Source organism: Mus musculus, chromosome 7 (assembly GCF_000001635.26).
Source record: "Mus musculus strain C57BL/6J chromosome 7, GRCm38.p6 C57BL/6J".
NCBI lineage: Eukaryota > Metazoa > Chordata > Mammalia > Rodentia > Muridae > Mus > Mus musculus.
The window spans coordinates 70,271,919-70,295,572 of NC_000073.6; the positions used below are offsets into that span (position 1 = coordinate 70,271,919).

The following is a 23,654-nucleotide window of genomic DNA, read 5'->3' on the forward strand; positions in this document are numbered from 1 at the left end:
TGCTGCATTCTTGCCTCAATTTTCCACTTCAAAATAATAATGAAGTTGTAAGTTAGAAAGTAATTGGATGGGATGGTGAGATGGCTCAGTGGGTAAGAGCACCCGACTGCTCTTCTGAAGGTCCGGAGTTCAAATCCCAGCAATCACATGGTGGCTCACAACCGTCTGTAACAAGATCTGACTCCCTCTTCTGGAGTGTCTGAAGACAGCTACAATGTACTTACATATAATACATAAATAAATCTTTTTTAAAAAAGAAATACTATTAAAAAAACGAAAGTAATTGGGTTAGCATGATGGTACTTGGAGAGATAAAGATAAAAAGGATTGTGAGTCTGAGGCCAGCCTGGTCTGAGCTTCACAAAAACCATATCTTAACAACAACAAAGAGTCAGGGGTGAGGAGAGGTATCCGAACCTCAGGGGGTCTGGTGAATGTAACTGAGGCACACAGTCTTTTATGTGGATAGCTTCCTGGGAGGGAACAACACATCAGGACAATTTTGCACTCCCACATGTGTTGGGATATTATGGCTCTTTCTCAGAGTGATGATACAATAATTCCAGAGTCTTCACAGATCTGTAGCAAGATTTTATTACAAAATATGGTTCCTTCTGTGACAAGAATTGTACTTGAAAAGCATTTGGGCAAATACAGCTTTTACATTCTGTAAGATTCAAACAAAGATGTTGAACATGTAGATACAGCCTGCGTCTAATCGCTCCAAATGTCTAGCCATCTTACGTAATACTCAAAAGAAAACTAAATGTGGAGTTCAATTTGTGTTTTTATTTTTAAATGGCTGACACAAATTGATTCCTTTTTAATTGAAAGTTACAAGGCTTGGTTAGACAACCTCCAAAACAAAATCAAAATCAGTTTGCAATCACTTGATTTATCTGAGTTTTGCCACCTAGCCAGCACTAAGTCACTTCACCTTCTAATAAAAATAATTTCTAATGTTGAGAAAATACAGACAAGTCGAGGAAAGCTTTATTAAGATCATCAGTATTACAACTAAATCCTTTTTTCTCATTAGAGAAGATACTGTCAATTTAATTAATGCACATTAATCCCTAGTTGACATTAAATTCATCTAAAACTCTACATTCATATAGATTATTAATAACAAAGCACAAAAATGTGTAAATTGATTCATATATAGAAAAAGCACACACGACTAGAAATTCACGTGGTCGCATTCTTACGTATTCTATACATGAACTAATCATTGAAGGTCATTTCTTTAGTTTATTAAACACTTTTAATTTAGAAGAAACCAAAGAAGTAGAATTTCTAGTAAGAAAATCAGTGCTAAAACCCGAACCCACCACCTCATTTACACTAGGCATTTCTCTACTGACTTAGTTGCAAACCCATAGCCAGTTATTTCTTTTTAAATGCCTTTATTATGCACTTACATTACCTGGAGTTCTAGAACAGACCAGCCTCAAATTACTAAGTGCATGCCAGGCAGGGAACTTTTTTTTATTAGATATTTTCTTCATTTGCATTTCAAGTGCTGTTCCCAAAGTCCCCCTATACCCTCCCACTCCCACTCCCCAACCCACCCACCCCCTCTGTCTGGCCCTAGCATTCCCCTGTACTGGGGCACATGATCTTTTCAATACCAAGGGCCTCTCCTCCCATTGATGGCCAACTAGACCATCTTCTGCTACATATACAACTAGAGACACAGCTCTGGGGGATACTGGTTAGTTCATATTGTTGTTCCTCCTATAGGGTTGCAGACCCCTTCAGCTCCTTGGGTACTTTCTCTAGCTCCTTCATTAGGGTCCCTGTGTTCCATCCAATAGATGACTGTGAGCATCCACTTCTGTATTTATTTGCCAGGCACTGGCATAGCCTCATAAGAGAGAGCTATATCAGGGTCCTGTCAGCAAAATCTTTCTGGCATATGCAATAGCGTCTGGGTTTGGTGGTTGTAAATGGAATGGATCCCCAGGTGGGGCAGTCACAGTCTCTGGATGGCCATTCCTTCCGTCTCAGCTCCAAACTTTGTCTCTGTAACTCCTTCCATGGGTATATTGTTCCTCATTCTAAGAAGGAGAGGGCAGAGGACTTTTATTTCCAGACTTATCAATTGTTTTCAGTCTATAGGCTCTTTACAAAGTATGTCATTGATTATGTATTTTAACACTAATTTCAAATACTGTTCTAGTCCAAGAACACAGAGCAGCCCTCTCCAGCCTTAAATTCAGCTCGAGGGTTCCTTCCTTCTTATGGACTCTACACCTTGCCATGGGGCAACACAGGGCCAGCAAAATAACTCCCTTTTCCATGTCTGTGAACCTGAAGAACCTACTAAATCACAACTAAAAGAAACAAACTTGTACGTTATCCAACTTTTCAACCTCATGATAAGCTCTGGAACTAATTAATTTAATAGACTACAGGATGCCAGCTTTCTTTATTTAACTTTTTTTTTTGTCTTGATAAACATGAGTAAGCTTGAATGGACACCTCTATTTTCCTTTGGTTCTGAAAGCTTCCTTTCATGTGTGTGAAAAATGGCTAACCATGTCAGGGTTTATCAAACAGAGCCTTGTGTTTGTGGCCGGTCCCTTTCCCCTTATCTGGCAAACACATTACCCTCTCCATCAAAATGGGGCAGAGCAAACACCGCAGCCACCCTCATGCATAACTGGGGCTAAGTTAAAGAGCTTCAGGACTCTTTAAACTCAGCAAGAAAGGTGATCAGGCTCCAGATCTTTGGGCATCATCTTATTTTTGATAGCTCTGCTATGAAAAAGGCAATAAAAAAAAACAAGCTGTCTATGATGAAAGCCTGCTAAGGTGTCTGCTTACTTATGAGCTGTGCTTAAAAGGAAGAGGAGACAAAAGAAATATGTAAACTAGTTTAACTATTTGTCAAATCTCAAAGGGAGCAAGGTTTAGAAAGGAATTTATTTATGAATTAGAGACGGGCTCTAGTTCTTCCTTCAACCTCACAGTAGACAACAGATCTTAGGGGGTACGCCTTGGTGATTTAAAGGCAACACTGACACTGCTACTTGCCTGAATATGAGAAACTCAAAGATTCATTTCAGACTTGTGGAACAATGTTGGGAGATGCAGGAAGAAAGGTTATATAGTTCAGTGATAGCCTTCACCCTCATCTTTTTTGTTGTTATTTTGTTTTGTTTTGTTTTTGTTTTTCTTCTTTTTTTTTTCTTGTGAGTTCTTTTGTGATTGGATTACCTCACTCATGATGATACCCTCCAGATCCATCCATTTGCCTAGGAATTTTACAAATTCATTATTTTTAATAGCTGTGTAGTACTCCATTCTGTAAACGTACCAAATTTTCTGTATCCATTCCTCTGTTGAAGGACATCTGGGTTCTTCCCAGCTTCTAGCTATTATAAATAGGGCTGCTATGAATATAGTGGAGCATGTGTTCTTATTACCAGTTGGAAGATCTTCTGGATATATGCCCAGGAGAGGTATTGTTGAATCCTTCGGTAGAGAAGCTGTTTGTTTGGTTTTGGTTTTTCGAGACAGGGTTTCTCTGTGCAGCCCTGGCTGTCCTAGAACTCACTCTGTAGACCAGGTTGGCCTTGAACTCAGAAATCTGCCTGTCTCTGACTCCCAAGTGCTGGGATTAAAGGCGTGCACCACCACCACCCAGCTTCTTCACCCTCACCTTAAAGATGGGTGGGGCTGGAGAGATGGCTCAGTGGTTAAGAGCACTGACTGCTCTTCCAGGGTCCTGAGCTCAATTCCCAGCAATCACAGGGTGGTCACAACCATCGGTAATGGGATTCAATGCCCTCTTCTGGTGTCTGAAGACAGCTACAGTATACTCATATACATAAAATAAATAAATAAATCTTTAAAAAAAACAAAAACAAAACAAAAGCTAATTAGGGAAAAGTGAGAAATGGCTAGCTGAGTTCTAACACCTGAACTTCACTGTCCGATCAAACCAAGCAACAGCAAATGACATCTAGAAGAAAACTTTTTATCTGATGTACAAAGTCCATCCCAGGTTTAGATCAAGTTAACTGTCCACAAAGTTCAGTGTCCTGGGACTTCCTGTGTTTCTGGTATACATACAGAATAGAAACAGACCTCCTTATGACAATCAAGGCATTGTAAATAAAAGACTCATGTAAGGCAGGGAACACCGACTGGAAGAGAGGAAGGGTGTGGCTCCTGGTATGAGACTGATGTTGATAAGCCTGAGGATACCAGCTTCTGGCTCGGCTTGATCCAGGTGATCGTTGGGGGAGGAACAAAAATGAAAACTATTCATCCCTGAAGTCCTAGGATCTCACTGTAACAACAGAAAGTCTTGTTCTGTAGAGGCCAATGGTGACCTGCAGGGGAGGGGAGGGCTCTGTCCACCACCTCCCAGGAACTCCACTTTCAGTTGAGCTCTCAAGTTACTGCTGCTGGGAGGGGCAATAGACCAGCTCACAAACAAAGAGACAACACAGTCAGGTAATGTTACCACAGTTTCCAGTTGAGGCTGGTATTGTTGTAACCCCAAACTCAACATGTGGGTCAGGAAACAGCAGAACCTACAATTTTTTTATTTTTTAAATATATATATATATATATATATATATATATATATATAGTGTATATATATATATATATATACATTAATGTCCTAGTTTTTAATTGGCAGTCTAACGCGTTGCCAGAACATATCACCTTCTCCTAGGAATAAATTCGACCTTGCATAACCTGATAGTGCATATCTAAAACATGTTACAAAAGGATGCTTTTAACAGAGAAAGCTGAAATGCCCCTGACATGTTAAAGATTAACAGAGAGACTCAAGTACGCGATGGAGGACGCAGGTGCCTAGCACATTGCAGGAGTGAGAAAGAAGTACGCTGATGTCCTTCTGGAATAATGGGGAACGGGGCTGGGAAATGAGGACATAGCTGTTTGGCTCTTGAGGGGTTTACAGCCAAGTCTCTGTGACTCAGTGTGCATGTGGTGTGCAGACATTTTGGTGGCATCCTCACCACTTTCTGGAGCTGAAGTTTGTTCTTTCACTTTACATATAAGGTTATGTAGTGTGTCCTGAACCTAAGATACAAGACAGACAAAGATTGTCTCGCTCCTTGGAGGCAGTGTTGTTCCACTGAGACTTGAGCACACACAGTACTTTTTTTTTTTTTTTTAGCTGCTTAAACCAATTCATCCTTAGTTTGAGAATTAGCATCTGGTCGTACAACATCACAGGTGACCAGAAAAAAAAAACATATTTTCAATAATGATATTAAAACATCAGTGTATATCATGGCCTATAGCAATAGCTGCTTGGTGGTTAGGAGTTATGCCTGCCAGTTCTGTTTTAAGAGCTTCTGGGAGTTAGTTCACATAACACTTTTGACAATCCCTGATAACAGATATGATTAATATTTCTCTACATAAAAGAACTCAGGGACAGAGAAATGGAGTAGCCTGCCCAGAGCTATATGATTAAGAAGTAAGCCAGACTTCAAAGAGGTTAATTTGTATGTGTATGTATCAGCATATATTTAAACTAATCCAAAAATTCCTCAAGAAACAACCTACGAGATGGTTTTATTCATTATTAAAGAACACTTATAGTAGGGTTTTGTTTTGTTTTTCAAAAAGTTTATCCACAGAGCCAAGATGTGGCTCAGTTTCTAAAGCACTCGCTGAGTATACACCAGACCCTGAGGTCAATCCCAGCACCGCATAAACAAGGCAAGATAGCACATGTCTGTCCGCCCAGGAAGTAGGACAGGTCCCAAACCTGAGGTCATCCTCAGAAGGACACATCAAGTTAGAAGTCAACCACTGCTACGTGAGGCACTGTTTCAGAAAGAAGGGAAGAAAGGAAGGGAGAGAGAGAGGAGGGAGGGAGGAGGGGAAGGGAGAAAGGAAGAAAAAGATCATTCTGGATGTAAACCAATGATTTCTAAAGGCTTTGGGGAGAAAAAAGAATGGCCACAAATAGATTCATAGGCTACCTCAATACTTTCTTAGCATGAGTGATTAAATTGCATAGAGTTGTTTACTACAAACAAACAAACCACTGTCCTTCCCATCACTGCACTTGGTCTGCCTTAGTGCTCCTGGCTGCCATGGAGGCCTGGGTAAATATTTCCTTAGCCAGCGTGCCCTGTCTTTCTCTCTGAATACTGCGTCTGTACTTAACATTTGATCATGGCTGTTTTCTCAGCAGAGAGATGCCTTTCCTGGAGTTTTCAAATATTCTGAGTTTTTCTTTTTCATTGAATATCATCTAAGGATAAATAGCAACATCTAGAGATAAAAAGAGTGGCTGAACAAGATATTACTGGCAAAGAAAGGCTACCAGTGAGATCTCCCAAACATGCCCCAAGTGTGATGATAGAAGAAAGGCTCTAGTGGCAGCATTAAAAATAAGGGACATTCAATCAAAGAAATGTTAATTAGAAATGGGAGGATATAAAACTTGGTTAATGTCTTTATCCTTATTTAAACGCATACATCAAGCCCAAAGATAGCTTCTATGAATAATATTCAAAAATGAAGAAGAAACGAAGAAGGAAGTTTTAATGATTGCTATCACCAGTATCTATTATCACTAGATAGATTTTTTTAAAAAAATTGTTTTGCCCCAATAATAACCTAAGAAGTGAAGGAGGGCACTGTATTACCTATATTGACTTATGGGAGGACAATTATTCCCTTGATGTCTTTCTTTAATGTCTACATATCTACATCCTGGAAATTCATGCCATTGGCCATTGTGATAATGGCCAACCCATCCAACCTAGAATACCAAAATAAAGTCTGGGGAGGGAGGTTGGTTAGATACAGGATGCTGCCAAGATGACCTTACAGGCTTCAAGAATCTCTAAAAGACAAATGCAAGACTACCAGGCACACACAGCATCATTACATCACTGGAAACAACACACATTTCAAACTTGTTTTCTCATCCTTTAAAAAACAACAACAACAACAACAACAAAAAACCATTACTAGCCAGAACAACAATAATACAGGAAGAAGTCTCCCATGTTTATCACAGCCAAAACAATTGGCTAAATGCACGTGAGGTAAAACATGTGCTTTTGCTGGGGCTCAGAAAAATAAGTTTCGCCAACAAGCTGCCTTCTTAGAAATCCCTTAAGAGAAGAGAGAGTATTTGCTGGATTCTGCAGTAGGTATTACTAACTTCAGGTTACATTTTTGCTAGACAGCTGAGGTGGTTTACTTTTTTTTTAAGTACACAAATATTTTTGAATGTTTCTTAGGTACACTGAAGAGTTTGTCTTCTGAAGGAAAACAAAAGAAGGAGCCTCTCCTCGTTCATTCGTGGAGTTAAACAATGGTAGTAATTCCAGCAAAAGACCTTATGAACTACATTCCAAAGCCACACAGGAGAAGCGTCTGTGGGGATGGCCCATTCTTTTCTCCCTGCTCCTTCAGCACCCAAGCCTGCTATTGCAAGAGAAAGAAAAAGAGGGGGGGGGGGAGCTGTGTCCTCACCACTTCAACTCTAGTTCAAGAAATACTGACTGGTCCAGCCACAGTCTCAAAATGCATTCTCTGATACCACTTCTGAAAAATGGGGTAAATAAGAGTTGAATGTTTTGTGATTGTTAAGATATTAAAATATTTGGGGGTTTCAGGTAGAGAACGGTTTGTTGCCAGTAGTTGTTCATTGAAATCTCTTACAGGATTCTTTTTTTTTTTTTTTTTTTTTTTTTAGCCTAGTCTGTGATGCAGAACCCGCTGTGCTAAATTATGAACCAAAGGCTTTAGGGTGGGAACAATCAATCAAAATACCTGGGGTAGTGTGTAATGTGCACGCTCTTGTCAGCGTGAACAGGCTGCCCCGGAACACGGTCCCCCAGCAGGTTAAATAAATATGATACTATAGACAAACCGACAGGATCACACGGGCATCAATCAGCTGTTGATAAAATACAATCTTCCTTTAATACACGCTGGGAAAGTTATTTAACGGTTACAAAACCTATATCCATTTCTTGTCTTTTTTTTTTTTAAGTCTTCGTAGAAAGTGTAACTCTTTTATAGGGGCAAGGCGGAAAAAGTTGCAAGATCCTGGTGGGGGTTGGGGGATTGGGGTGCATTTAGTGGCGCCAAAGAAGTGCTGAGGCTCAGCTCTCTGAGGAGGAGGGACAGACTGGCCAAGGGTTCATGACCAGCAGCAAACCACACTTGAAGCAATGCCGGGGATCTGGAATACAGGGTTAGCTTGTTGAAGCAATCTCTGCCTGGGAACCCCTGGAGCGTTTCAATCCTATCTTTATTTCCTCTCCTTTGGGTCCTGATGTTTGGGTACCCGGAGAGCAAATGAGGGAATAGCAGCAGCGCTGCTTTGGATTGATTCCGGGAGCGAAGAGAAACTGGGCAGAAAACAATTTAAAGAGGGAGGGGGTAGATGGAATGGAAACGCGTCCCCAGCTAAACGGGTGGTAAAAGGGAGGTAGCAATTGACTCTGCAGTCAGTGGCGGTGAAATGGGAGGACTCGCGACTCGGCGGCCAGCACGCTGCGCCTCTGAGCCGAGAGTCCTGCCTTAAAAACCATCTTTGCAATAAGAAAGAGTCCCTTTCGCCCCTCTCTACGAGGTAAAAATAGAAGGGGAACCCTTCGCTACCGTCCTGGGCTCCTTTACTCCCCCAACCCCACCCTCCAGGCATCTCCCGATCGGCGGCAGGGCCCGCCGTGTCCACGCTTTGCCCCTGCGGTTTGCTCACCGCCTTGCTTGTCCCCACCGTCCAGGTAGCGTGTGGCAGAGCTCGGAGCTCGGGACACCATCGGCCTTCAGAAGTGGGAAGGCTCAACGGTGACAGCCGATCTCCTAACAAGTGGAGATTAATGTCCCAACTAGAAACTAAGGTCTCCTAAGTGCTGTCGGTACAAAATAAATACTGCGAGCAGGCAGACCCGTCGCCTGCCACTCAATTCTGGATCGTTCTCAGCCGGTAGAAATAACTCGCAGCACAAGGTGTTGATGGCTACGTTTGCCTACGCGCAGTCCTCCCCAGCAGGAACCCCAGATTTCCAAAAGGCCGGGTCTGCCCCTCCGCTGCTGGAAGAACTACTGGATCTCCCGCAGTCTACGCAGCACATTCCCCAGTGGTTTCTGGAAGATTCCCGACTGAGAAAAGGCTGCGCTTGCCGCTCCAAGGCCTAAACTCTGATAATCGACTGCCCGGATGGTTTAGGCTGGGGGCGGAGTGAACCGGCGCCCGTGGGTCAGTTTACGACCCCCGTACTGCTCCGGGCCCCTGTAGGTGATGGCAGCTGTCAGCAAAAAGAGCCTAAGGCGAGTTCTGAGACAGGTCCTGCGGACTAGAGTCGGGTTGGGATAGGGCTTGGGGAAGGTGGGCCATGGATCTAGACCGGAGTGGGAGCCTGACTTTTCAAAGTACCTCTTTCAACCCCAGAACGCTACTTGGAGTTCGTTAACACACGCGCTTGGAATTGTCCCCTCCCCAGGTCCAGGGAGCGGTGACTTGAGGAGGCACCCGAACCACTGCTATCTTTTTGGAAACCTGGCGCTCTCAAGAGCTCTGTGCCCGAAACTGACACCCGCAAGCACTCTCCAGGGGCCTGTTGAGCAGATGGAGTGGCAGGGCCAGGCGGGGCCTGTTGGCGAGACACGGGGACATTTGTCATGGGTGACCCTTGCGCCTCGGCTTCTGAGCCCACGCCGGCGTGGGGAGGCCGGCGCTAATGTAATAAAGCGAGAGCGACAAGAGGAAAGGCCTCTCTCGCCCCGGGGCCGCCACATGCTCACTCCGTTTTACTGTCAGGGCTGGTCGAGGCTGTGGCTTCATTTCATATTCCATTAATATTTACAGCAGCTATTGAATTTCCCATTACAAAGTTCACCATACACAGTGCTAATATGAAATTTTAATAGTATTGTGCACATTATGAAAAGTCCCACCATTAAAAGGGGAGGGGGAAGATCTCAGGGAGAAGTTATCCTGAGAAGTTACTTGCCACTGACTGCTTGAAACGCTCCCTAGTCGAGGGGGTAGGGGGAGCACCGTACTCATTTGCAACTATTATCATAAAGATGCGCAGCGGTGGGCTTGTTATCAATTTTGAAATCAAAAGAGAGGGAGGGAGTGGAATGTAAAAAGCAGGCTGACTAAATTGAGTTTTCCAAGTTGTGTGCGCTGGGCTTTGCCCTCACTCAGAGAAAATGATCCTGTTCTCCTGCCTTGTAGGAAATGAGTGGGAACCTAGCAAGATGCTTTCCAGTTTGGGTCAGGGTCTAGCCGCCCTCGGTCCTCCCCAGTAGTCCCTGGGGCTGTGTGCAGCTGCTAAGAAAAGCCCTACCCGTCCTCTACTTGCCAGCCAGCCCCAAGGTCCTCAAGTTCCCCAAAACTACAGTGCTCCAAGGGTGGTTAAAGAACTGTGAAAATAACCTATTTCTCTGTGTGATGGGCAACTTCTCTGTATTGGTACCCTAGAGCAGTTATTTTTAGGTGCTTCATTTGGCCTGGTGAATGGCTTCCTAATACTCCAACTCAGGGAAAAACCAATAGTTAACTCGGGGTGAAAGGGAGTGGGACACGTGTGGAAATGAGGCTGCACAAGAAAGAAAGTGCTGCAGAAAGTGGGGAATCCAGACACTGGAGCTCCAAGTCAGGATTCTCTCTTCTGTCTCACAAAGGGCTGCTCCCTGGAGCCCAAGGGTCAGAGCCTGTTCCAGCATCCAGCTCTAATTCAAAGCTCACCTTCTGGCACCCAGGGCCAGGTGGCAGAGCATGCCCCTCGGCTTGTCCTCAAAGGCACTTACCTAAGTCCCCACCCCTCTGTTAGGATGATGAGACCCTTTTTCACAGCTGGTATCCGGAGTCACTAGCTCACTGGGATGTGTCCTGTCCGCCTTCCCACGTGAACTCTAAGAGTATTCAACTCCCTAAGGAGACTCATTTCCCCAAATTTCTTTTTTCTACCAGAGTGGGCAGATGAATAGTGAATGAAAATTTCTTTTCTCTCTCTCTCTCTCTCTCTCTCTCTCTCTCTCTCTCTCTCTCTCTCTCTCTCTCTCTCTCACACACACACACACACACACACACACACACACTTGGGGGGGGTGTCAAGATGAACTGGGATTGCTCTGCACCAAGCTCTCTCAGCCTATCCATCCACCCTCGCACTTTCCCCTCTCACACTCTTCCGGGTGTGAATTATGACAACACTCTGAGCTACTTCAGTATCTTAATAGGCTTCTACTTCTGCAAGGAGAGGGCAATTTCTGACTCTTCAGATTACTTTACAGCTAAAGGAAGATGCCAGTGACAGAAGGTAAGGGTGGGTGACAATTCTTCAGGAAGCTCAGCCATTGACCGCCCCCCTCCCATTTAAAAATTATTAGTGCTATCACTATTCCCATATCCTAGTGAGGTTTGTGTGTCTGTGCGCTAAAACCCCTAGATGTGTCACACTTTGTCACATCCTCTGTGTGTGTTTTTAGAGAACATTTGAATGAAAGGCTCGGATGCCAGGTATTGGTGACACAGGGGGTGGAATTTTCAGCCTTCCACAAAGAGTTGGCCGCCTCTATTTGCATAAGGTCAGAGTAGGGCTTGTGATAGAACTTTACCAGCATCTCTGTCTCTTAGCAACACTCCTGCACTCTTGGTCCCTGCATTAAATTGACTGGTCCCTTCCTTTTCTTCCTTTCATTGGGAGGCTTACAATAAAATGTCACCCTTCCAACCTGTGCCTGTCACCCAGTAGGTCATCTGTATCTCTCTCTCTCTCTCTCTCTCTCTCTCTCTCTCTCTCTCTCTCACACACACACACACACACACACACAGACACACACACACATTTTCCCTCCCTCCCTTTCCCCTCTCCTCCTCCTCCCCTTTCTCCAAAGCTCCAATTAGAGACTGTGAGGATTCCCTGGGCGAGATCCCAAATCTGTTTTATTTTATGGTGTTAATTAATATTAATACCACTTCTCCCTTTGTTATTAATTTTAAAAAATCTCTCATAAATGGGCAAGATAAGGAGTAAATTGCCAGCACCTGCCAAACAATGGGTCTGGAGAGGGGCACTAAGGCAGATGGAGATGGAAGGTCCAGGGTTTAGGGTAGCCTCCTTGCCTATTCATTTGCTGAAGGGTTGGATGAGCTTAGAAGCCTTGGAAGTGCTTGGACTATGCCAGGCAGTCCTCTTGGCTCTGGGATGGGGACCAGTGACAGGATCCAGATGCTGATAGGTAGTGTTAATGGAGGGTCACGTCTGGACAATAGTATCCATCACTTGCCTCCTGGCTCTTTTGTCAGATGGAGTCATTTCTGACTACTCCATCACTCAGATTTAGGATAGATTCAATAATTACCTTTGCCTTGGCAACAGGATATACAAATTGGTACCCAAAGGACTAAAGAGCAACAGTAACAGTTCTTATTAGCACTTCTTATTATTAGCTTGCTATACATCCCTTTCTTATTAATTTTGAAAGAACATCCTAGACACTTGATGAATCCTTCCCTATTTTATTCCATCACTAACTGACCAGAAATACAAACCCACAAGATAATAAAGGCTTGATTAGTGTACAACACACACACACACACACACACACACTTTTGCCTGAAAATCTGAATGATTTCCATTTGCTATTTTTATCATTTTATTAGCAGCGCAAATTAAATACTCTCTGAGTTCTCTACAGTTTTACAAAGTTCTGACTTAGGAAACACCATCTGTGGACCATGACCCATAGCAACAAAGTTTCTCACCAGTTGAGAAGTGCTTATACCTGAATGAAGGTAGAAGTTGTATCCAAAAGGAGAGATAGAAAATGCCTTGATATAGCTTTTGTTTCTGAAGCTAAGACTTTGTTTAAGTAAACAAGAGTTTTTGTTTTGTTTTATTTTTTTAACCCTGAGAAACTGAGTGCCTGAGAGTCAGCATGAAGATGCTGCACTTTTTTCAAATCCATCTCTTTCTCCTTGGACTTAGAAACTGACCCCCCTTCTTAAAGGAGCAATTAATTTTCTGAAATGTATTACTCATCCATTTAAGTGTTGAAAATGGTGAGATCTACATCCTGCTTTCCCTGATATTTTTACAACCTCTTACCTCTGCTTTGTCATCTCCTCTTTGTGGCTCATATACCCTGTAATTCTTCCCGGTATAAATGCACAGGTAATGGGGTCTGAGCAATGCACCCAGGGTTAAAAGTCAGCCAGTTGCTCTTTAATAATCCACATGTCATGTTTCTTCCGTGATGTCAAGTTTGCTGAGGAAGATAGACAAGGGTGAGGGCAACCACTTGAGTTTGTTATTCTGAGTCTCAGAAGAGAGGAGAAATGCAAACAACAAAATGCCCCCCAACTGTTTTAGCAATGGAGGTGAAACAGCCTACAGCGTTCCTAGAGCAAATGGTGCTCTCTTGCTGCCCATTTTCCAGACCTCCAGCAAGATACTTGAAATGTTTGCAAAAGTTGGCACTGGAGGAGGCATCCCATTCTCAATGATCGCTCCTTACAAGTTTGCTCCCACTTCATGCCTCCATTACACAATTCCCAAGGGCTACTCCTACCCATCTCCTTCCCACAATAAGACCACCTAAGCCAGAGTAATTTCACTTACCATGACATTTCTTTCTTCAACTGTCTGTAGGTGACCTTTCTCCGCAGGACGACTGTTTTTCAGAGGCATAGCTTCCAGTGCCTTTGCCTCACACCCCACCCTGTTCATTTTCTTTCTAGAAGGATGGGGGGAAATTCAAGATGTATGCCTCTTTCTTTCAACAATTTGCCCTTTCCAGGAGAAGAGAAGGGCATGGTGCATAGACACAGATAAGAAAATGAAAGCTCAAGGCCTGGAGTTACATTCTGGAGTATAAATTAGAACAAGATTCCAGATTGAAGGGGCGGCAGGCTTAAATGCTAAGTTTTGCTTTTACTTTCCCCAGATGCACACAGGGTCAGAGAGTACAATCCCCAACCTGGCTCCTATTCCTCTAAGGCCCCTATTATCCTCTCAGATAGTTAAGGATACACATTTACATAGACCATGCCAAGGAAGTCATTTCCTTTACAAAGTCTTTCTCCCAACCGGTTTCAAAATCAAAATACTGAAGGAACTTTTTAACAGGTTTTTAAATTTTTATTTCATAGGCTACTTTTTAAATGAAAAGAACAACACCATTTCACAAAGCTGTTCCCACTAGCAGTAAACAGCCGTTTGGAGAACAACTTTTCTGCATTTGTTTGGTTCTAAAAGATTTCTAACAAAATAACATAAGAAGAGAGACACAGAGTTTTCTTTCTATGGTCTAATTATTGCTAGTGATTCATCTTGACAGAAGCAATAGTTCTTGTTACATTCATCTTACAACCTCACTGTTAGTAATAATTAAAAAAAAATCCTCTGTCTTGTGGAGTGTTTCCCCTCATGCTCTTAGTTTTGAGGCTATTTAATTTTCATATCCATTTTTGCAGCTGTGATTCGGCACACAATGGGGACCCCAGGCATTGTTTCAAACTCAGTTCTAACCACATGAACTTTCTTTGAGTTTTGTTAGACACTGGAGATGAGGGTGTGCTTGTACTCTGGTGCAGGTGGTTAGGGGATGTAACAGGGTTCCAGGGAGTACGAATAATTATTATTTACCAAAATCAGACAAGCTTTGACAGAAAAAGAAGAAATGGTTCTGAAAAGAAAGAAAAAAAAACAGACATAAAAGTGGGGGTGGGCTGAGAAAACAGGCTTAGGAAACTGATCTGTTGTGTCCTGGAGGGGACCTGGAAAAGGGGTCCAAGATCCCGTCTGTTTGGAGCTACAATCTTTTAAAACATTGGATTTTTTTCAATTTCTCTAGTTAAACAGGAGCCCACAAGCTTCCAGCTATATTTTGCTTTATTTTGTTTTGTTTTACCAAGCAGGACACAGGAAGGGGGGAAACGTGTGCCATAAGCTATGAATTTATAGTGTATCTATCTACTCTCTCTGCCTTGATTACCGAATTAGACAAGATCGCTCACACTTCCCTTGCATGCGTTTTGGAAACGGAAGGGGAAAGGGGAAACTGCAGTTTCTTTGTAACAATTTGCACAGCGCCCTGAGTAATAGTATCAAAAGTCTTTCTAACTTGGGGCTTGGGTTGAGCTGGACCCTTCAAGCAAAGGAGCTTGGCGAGGGGGCTAGCTTTGGCAACCGCCAACTCTGACTCTCTGGGAAGGGATTCTGGGGCGGACGTCGGGATAAAAACATCCCACCTTTTGCTTTACAGCGTTCCTCAGAAGTCTCTTGAGCCTTCAGCCCTCTCCACCTGAGCCGCCATCCTCAGGCCAACCCTAATCCTACAAGATCCACATCCAGCTGGGGTGCTTGTGCTCTGGCATGGTCTCCTACTCCACAGTGCACTTTAAGCAGAGCAAATTCTACAGGTCTGGACAGCTTCTCCACGGGATATAGGTGATTTAAAGCATTTTCAGAACTGGGGGTGGGAGGCAGGAAGAAGGACACACTCCCCAGCCCTGAGAAATCAGGACCTCGAAAGACCCTAGACCAGAAAAAACCTGGAGTGAAAAATGTCTGTGCTCTGGTGTGTGTGTGTGTGTGTCTCTCTCTCTCCCTCTCTCTCTCTCTCTCTCTCCCTCCCTCCTCTCTCTCTCTCTCTCTCTCTCTCTCTCTCTCTCTCTCTCTCTCTCTCTGTCTGTCTGTCTGTCTCTCAGTCTCTGTCTCTCTCTGTCCCTCCCTCCCTCCCTCCCTCCCTCCTTCCCTCCCCCTCTCTCTCTCCCTACCTCTCGCCAGCTCGCCTAACTTCAGGAGGGGTTGTGGGGAGTGGGGATAATTCTAATAAAGTCTAAAAGAAGTTTGAAAAGGGCTGGTCTTGGGCTACAGAAAAGCAGGTTCTCTCAGAGGACCAGGAAGAAAACAGCCCGGTAAAGCGAAGCCTCCATTTCCCTCCTGCTTTTGAAAAACACACAAATTTGCAAATTTGGGGAGGGCATAGGACCAGCTTTTTATGGCACAATCAGCTGCAAAAGCGAGGCCGCGGCTACAGAGAGGGAGCTGTAGGCCATGGGCTCTGGGTATAGGTTGCAAGGCCATCGAAGGCTCGAAGATGCGATCTGATCCTCCTCTGCGGGCTGTGTCTCTGCGCCGCTCCCACCCCGCCCAGTCGGCAGCCGCGACCCTGAGTCTCGCTCACACCTATCATTTGGAGCCATCTTCGCTCAGTCTTCCAAACATTCCGAGCGTTTTTTGATTCCACTCGCCGCTACTTCTTATTGAGTTCTCCGCGGTCTCCCTGCAACTTGTCATAGCCTGTAATAAAATGCCCTTTCTGTCGGGAGTTAAAGTCCAGAGGGCAGCGGTTCTATTTGCAGCTGACAGCCGAGAAAAGGAGCCACCGCGGGCTCGCTTTTGTCTGTCTTGGGGCTTTAACTCCTGCAGGGCCGGCTGCAGAGAACTAGCAACTTGGAAAGCCCCTAGCACTTTAGGAGGCCTCAGGTAGGGGTCGCATGCCTAGACACCCCACGCCTGCGCCTGCGTCTCTCACCTGCATCTATGTCCAACCCTCATCAAGGAGCTCGGTGCTGAGAAAGTTCTGGACATGTGAGGCTACATACTACACTCTGTTGAGAAGCAGTCCTCAAATAAAAGTCCCTGTTTACACTTTACTCTTTGGACAAAGTGGACTTGAGGAAGAGAAATGCTTTGCTAAGTAGGGAGGGAAGGACAAAAGGATTTTAAGATTACTACACGGTCAACTTCCCAGGAGCTCCCCCCACCCCCACCCCGCTGAGTTATCAAATGCTTCATCATTTTCCTCGGCCAAACTGTCCTATAAGTATTTCCATAACCCCGGGATCAAAATAGGAAAAATTATGCATGGTTTTCTGTCCCCCACTGCACATCTGAATTGGTAAGGTGGTCAGAGCTCTGAATCTCACCTGCTTGGGAAGTGCCCAGCCTCTGAGCTTGTGTTCCCAGTGGACAACCTGTTCTTGGTGTGGGTGCTGGAGCTGTAATCTGTCTTCACAGACTCCTGACCATAACTAATTCGATGTATTTAGGAAACCACACCACTTCTTACCTGGCCAACCCTTCCAGAAGTCACTATAGAATATTCTAAGTAAGGGTTTTGGTGGTGCCAGGGTCTCCCAGACATTGTGTCTGTGCCTTCAACACTTGGTGAGTTTAGGGAGTCAATGGTGGTATTACCTGGTAAGGGAGGAGAATTAGGAATTCAGGTCAATGAGGACAGGGGACTGGGAAAGAGGAACCAAAGCAGGGCTCCTGCAACTATATTACTAATTTGTCTTTGGGACAAAGGAGATGCTGGCCATGTTAGGAAATCATGTGACAAGCGTTACCATATCATTGGCACTTTCCCATTTATGCATCTTCACTGTGATCATCTTTTCTGTGTTCCCAATGAGAGGAGGGTAGATGTGAGACTGTCTTCATTCAACATAAGAGCCCACTGTCCCCTGGCTTTCTGGCCTTTATATCTTATCTAGTGTTCATAAGTACATCTCTGATATACCATGTACATCTCACATACAATGTACATACGATATACTTGAGTATGTCTCTCTTGGGTGTCCCCCAAGGAGATAAACACCACCCCATACACACATCTGATTCCTGTGTGCCTCTCTCACTTCACACACTACCCTCACTAGCACCAAGAAGCTACTAAGACTTGAAATCAATACTGTCAAAATGTGGGAAACCCGAGAAATTGACCAGCTGAACTCCGCAGATGATTTCCTTCTGGGAGATGGAAAACTGTGTGCCCTAAACTGATAAAACAGAGAAACTGAACTGATTCTGTCCGAGAGTGAGGTTCATACACTATTCCTCCACAGAGAGTCCATTGTGCTCAGCTTGAAAAAAGATATTTGAGCATTCTACATAAGAAGTAGGCAGTGAGATGTAATGGGGAGATACAGTAGAGAAAAGTTTGCTATCTAGGACAACTTAAGCAGGAGAGATTTATTTTTAATCCCCTAAAGAAGAAAAAAAAATGAATCAATGGCAGCATGGGAAAGCACTTTACAACACTCTTCTACCTCATCAGCCTCTGTTCCCGCTTCTCTGTTTTCTTCTCAAGTTTGATCTGTGGGTCTCTAGCAAGACTCTTCACCCAAGCCAAGAGTGGTAGCTTGACAGTTTTCTGCCGTGCCACAAGCTTTGTGAAGCTGACTGCTTCTGTCCCTTTCCATCCTTACAAAAAGCCCAGAATTTTCTCCCCTGCTCCAGACAGCCAACTTTTACAGAAACCACTGTTCATTTAAAACACTAGTTGGAGTACTCAGGTCCTATCTGACGATTTAGACAATGATGTCCTCATTCCCCCAGTTAGCTGGTGGGTTCTATTCAAAATGAAGCTGTTCAGGGACACGGAAAAGCCAGTAAATTTCCCAATCCACAAAAGAAGATGATGCTTTCTGCCTTCTGCCTATTTCCACTCAAAAGTGAATAATGCCCCAGTTACCACCAGGCCTGACTTGATTTATCTTGGTTAATAGGATTAACATGTCAGCCTCTCTCAAGAACTTCCAAGTGCATACCCGGAGTGTCACTGACTGGCTGGTGTCTTTTCTCCTCTCTGATGGGCATAATGACGCACCTACAAGCAGAGGGCCTTTGTCCGGTGGGAGCAAGCAGATTATCTGTCTCCAGTGAAATAAGGCGTGTTGTGGCCTCCCTTGCCAAGACTCAAAGCCAGAAGCCAGTCACTATAAAATAATTGTGTCTCTACCTCACCAGTACACGGTCCCTGCTTCATTTGTCTCTTGACTGTAATTGAATGGTTGAAGAGCAGAAACATAGACAAATTCCAGCTGTACTGAGATCTGTTTCTTCCTCCACTACCTCGGCCCATCATTAGATACTTTCCCTTTCTGTGCAGGAGGTCAGAGTGTATAAATATAAATTGCATTTTGCATTACTTCTAGATGAGTGAAGCTGTCAAAGCAATAATATGAGCTTTCAGTCCCACATTCTACCACTTCTTTCCCATTTTTTGGCCAGGAGGTCATGTGCAAATTGAACGTGACAACCCAGAAGACATGTCCAACAGACTCGTATTGTTGCCCGGCTCAGCTGCCTGGTTCATAACAACATTAAACCCACATTAGTCCCCAGCCTCTGCCAGGCAGGAAGCTCCCAAAGGCAGAGTCCAGGCTGCTCTGAAAGTTCACTGTAGTGGTGACATGTCATCTGCAAGTCATTGGCAGCAGCGACTAAAATATTTGCCACATAAGATTCAGGAGGATGTCCCGCCACAAAGACGAGGGTAGTGTTCCATAAGACAAAGGAGAAAGCACAAGGTGAAGTGTCAAAAGGGCCTCCGGTACTCAAATTCTCAAACACACACACACAAGTGGGGGCTGGTAAGACATATCCTTGATTCCATGAGAAAGTATGCGTATTTTCCAGGATCTTACTGCAATGTGGTTGGACATAATTTTTGCATTATCTCCACAAGGAGACTGTCATTTTGAAAACCACCTGAAAATACCCACTGACTTTATCCTCTCACTAGCAAGTCTTGATAATGAAATCCAATTCCATAACCAAGATGAAGCCTCAGCAGCTTATAACACAGCCCTAAAATGGTGACTCTCCCCCAAACTGCACTGTATTGAAGGGATATGAAAGTTTCAATTTCGAGGACACCGAGAGACTTGAAGGATCTGATCAGCAATTATCTGTCTGCGTGACCCATTCATGTCTTGCCCATATTGCAGTTAAGGGAGAGCTGTTGTTCACAGACAGGGTGTTTGATGGCTTCTAGGAAGTGAGTGGCTGTTTTCATTCCTGTTCCAAATGGACAGGTGTCGACATCAGAATTGGCAACCTGGTTGGCAGACTCAGAGAACGGCCAACGGACAAATTGTTTATGCAGAATAAACTTCCATCTCTCCCATGATGACAGTGCATATGTGAATATGGTAGGGAGGGAGGAGATATGGAGATGCTGGGGCAGAAAGATTGATACAGGTCCACAAAGCATCAAGGGGCTGCAGCCTCTTGGCTCCAAGTGGCGCCATATGCAATGGCACTTCTCCTGGAACTTATTGTGCTCTTAATGCACAGATGAAAGTCACTTCACCTTCCATAAGATGCTCATATCAATCTCAACAAATAAAATTAATCGAGGCAAGGGTTTGTGCAGACATTGTTAAATGAGCCACATCTCCACACATCCTTTCTTTCTCAAAGAAAGTGTCCTTATTTTTAATCCCTTTGAGTGAACTGGATGTGTTTAAATATGGACGATGAGAGCTTGGTTACCGAGGAACACACCTGGGAATACCCAATTCCAATAGGAAGATTCCCTTTGTCATCAGTAGACACCATCATAGGTTACCACATACTACCTAGGGTGATAACTGAATTTATGGAGGTATCCATGTCTCCTATCATTTGTATTGATAATTCTTCCAGTTCACTTATTTGTGCTGAATTTCACCTCCTGGGTAATGCCCAGCGGTTACCAGTATCATACAGTATGATAGTTGTGCATAAGGAAAACAATACTATAATACCCCAAGATCTAATGTCTTATTGCTTGGTTTTGATTTTGTTTTGTTTTGCTTTGTTGTTTAGGATAGGGTCTGTGTAACCCTAGCTAGTTTCAAACTCATTGTGCAACTGAATCTGGCCTGGAACTCTGGGTCTTCCTGCCTACACAGGCTGAGTACTAAGGTTGAAGGTGTGTGTATGGACTGTTTTATTGCTGGGTGTAGCAGGTACATGTGTGTGCTACATGTGTGCAGGTGTGCATAGAGGCCAGAAGAGGGCATCAGATACCCCTGGAATTAGAGTTACAGATGGTTGCGAGCTGCCATATGGTGCTGGAAACCAAACCCAGGACCTCTTGCAAGAGCTCACTGCTGAACCATCTCTCTGGCCCCCTAATATACTCTTATTATCATGTGTTTTGCTATCACATAAATTATGGTTGCTTTAACTTGAAAAATGTTGGTAACAATATTGAAAACCCTGTTGATCTGACTAAAGAACAGAAGTAGGCATTAGTTGGCACACACATATATGCATGCATACACACAATACAATCTACATATAATTGCAGACACTTTTTTGGGGGGGTGCATATTTTTAATTACATTTATTTGTGTGTTCATGTGTAGGTCAGAGGACAACTTGTGGGAGTTGGTTTTCTCTCCTTACAGCTTGTAGATTTCCGGGAATCAAACAAGTTGTTAGACATGGTCACCAGCCCCTTAACCCACTGGACCATCTTGTTAGCACCTATCTCTGGTTATTAAGAATGTCTAGTTGGGCACTACAGCACACACCTTTAATCCCAACACCTGGGAGGCATAGACAAGTAGGTCGGCCTGATCTATATAGTGAGTTCCAGATCAGCCAGAGCTACACAGTGAAACCTTGTAGCAAAAAACCAGAAACATAGGCTGGTCAGTGGTGATGCATACCTTTAATCTCAGCACTTGAGAGGCAGAGGTAGACAGCTCTCTGGGCGTTTAAGGCCAGCTTGATCTACAGAGCAATTTCCAGGACAGCCAGGGATACACACACACACACACACACACACACACACACACACAGAGTCTCAAAAAAAAAAAACCCAAAAAGTATAGATATTCAAAAATATAAAAGATTAGTCTTTTGATCACAAGTAGAATATGTCTTCTCCTTTATCCAAAGACTTTGATGGAGCTAACTTCTATACTTCATAAAATGTCCTGCACTGCATTGAATATACAACTTAACTCTCTAATATAGGAATATTAATAGTTTTTAATTTATAAATGTATTCAAGGATTCTTCAAGTCATGTTTTTCAGAAGAAGAGGATTTTCTCAGAGACAAGTACAGTTATTGCTGTTGTTCATAACAGTCACAGCAAAGACAGTGAAGGTGGTCCCTCCCTAAGGTCATTCTCTTCCTCTGGGAAATGGGAATAATGATGCCCAATGATGACGTTAAGAACAAAGAAGTTAGATAAAGCATAAAAAGCATCCAGCATGGTGAAGACACTGCGACTTGCTGGCCCAGCTCCAGGTTTAGTGAGTGGTTCTGTGCCAAAACAATAAGGAGGGAAGTGACAGAGAACGCCCAAGACCTTCCACTAGCCTCCACATGACAGGTACGCACACCGTACTCGTGCATCACACACACAGGCACACACAAACTTCACATGTTCTATAAACCCCAAAATGTGTCTTAGAATCTGAAGGAGAGTTCAGAGAGTCAGGATATATTATTTACTCTCTGATGTTGCTGATTCATTTCTACAAGCAGGACTAAAACTTTCTAGGTGCACTTTTAAAGATAAACTGAAGGATCGGTTAGAGACTCCTCACTGAAGGGATGCTGAAGCCAGCAGCCTTCAGCACCTGCTTAGGTTTACGTCATCTGAAAAGATCACAGCACTTCTGGTGCTTGGAGAACTTCACATTGAACCAATCATTCAATTTTTGTGGAGAACTTTCCAGGAGGCGCCACATATCCTAAACAAAGGTTCATTTTGATAATAATACTCCCTAGCTTAGTAAACTTCCTGGTATTCACTCTGCTGTGATTTGGATGTGTGCCTTTTGAAGACCCTTGTGTTGAAGTTTTGGTGGCAGCTTGCTGTGAAGTTGAGATGTGCTCCGGCCCAGTGGGAGGAAGTCAGGTCAGGCTAACACTGCAGTTCTGTGTTTAAAACCAAACATTCATTAACCGATTAGGTGAAAACCAAATTGTTCAAATAACTACTGATAGAATGGTGTGTGTGTGTGTGTGTGTCTGTGTGTGTGTGTGTCTGTGTGTCTGTGTGTGTGTCTGTGTGTGTGTATCTGTGTGTGTGTGTGTGTGTAGTGTGTGTCTGTGTGTGTGTGTCTGTGGACATTGTTTGATGATATTTAAAACTCAGTTATACTAGTCCAAGGAAGCCAAAAGGAACTGACTTTGATCCATTCTCCCTGAGCATGAAGGTCTAATTCTGTGAGAGTAAATTGGATTCAGGGAACGTTAAAATGTAGGCAAAGAGAAGTAACTCCTCTTTCAGCCACCACTCAAGGCCCAAACAGCCAAGTGTCTGGCATTTGCCTGTCAGCTGCTTTTCTGACCATAGGGAGCAGCCCAGATGACAGCGACACAGATGGACATCCTGAATGATTAATGCGTCTACCAGACCCAGTAGAGGAGACGCTGAAAATGGTGGCAGATAGGAACTAGTCTCTTTGTGTGGTGTTCCTTCCAAGGTTGATATGGAGAAGAATCAGGCAAAATTCCAGCTCTGTCCTTTGCTGGAAAATCTGATGGCAACCTTTCATTTTCAAGACCCAGCTACCAAAACCTGGCTTTTCAGAAGTAGCTGGGACAGCTACCCACTGTGACCTACCCCCTGTGACCTATCACAATGGTTTTGAGTCTCTCTCTGTTCCTCTCAATCTCTCTTCTTCTCTATCTCCCTCTTCTTTTTCTTTCTTCCTTTTTGCTTTCCTTTCTCCCTCGCCTTGTGAGATGATGCATCCTTCTTTTATGCCCCTGGGCTCCAGCATAGATTCCATCCAGTGACCTCTGAATGCTGACTAGACATCCAGAGCCAGCCTTCCAAAGTGAGGAACAAAGGAAAATGTGTGGTGCTAGGAAGAGTAGGAGCCGTGGAAGTGGGAGAAAAAAAATCCCTGAGCTATTTGAG

General features: G+C 43.9%; 1 long non-coding RNA gene across 2 annotated transcripts in view; it reads right to left on the minus strand.

The window, feature by feature from the left end:
- Window positions 1-23,654, minus strand: part of Gm29683 (predicted gene, 29683) — a 158,985-nt gene that overhangs the window by 93,051 nt on the left and 42,280 nt on the right. Inside the window, exons 2-4 of one of the 2 annotated variants that reach the window (NR_131144.1) lie at window positions 13,605-13,719; window positions 13,092-13,251; window positions 584-2,060 (exon numbers count right to left, since the gene is read on the minus strand). The exons of the other annotated variant lie outside the window; for it this stretch is intronic. This is a non-coding gene — a long non-coding RNA (predicted gene, 29683). Of the gene's footprint in view, window positions 1-583; window positions 2,061-13,091; window positions 13,252-13,604; window positions 13,720-23,654 lie in introns of those variants that run through there. 2 annotated transcript variants of the gene reach the window in all.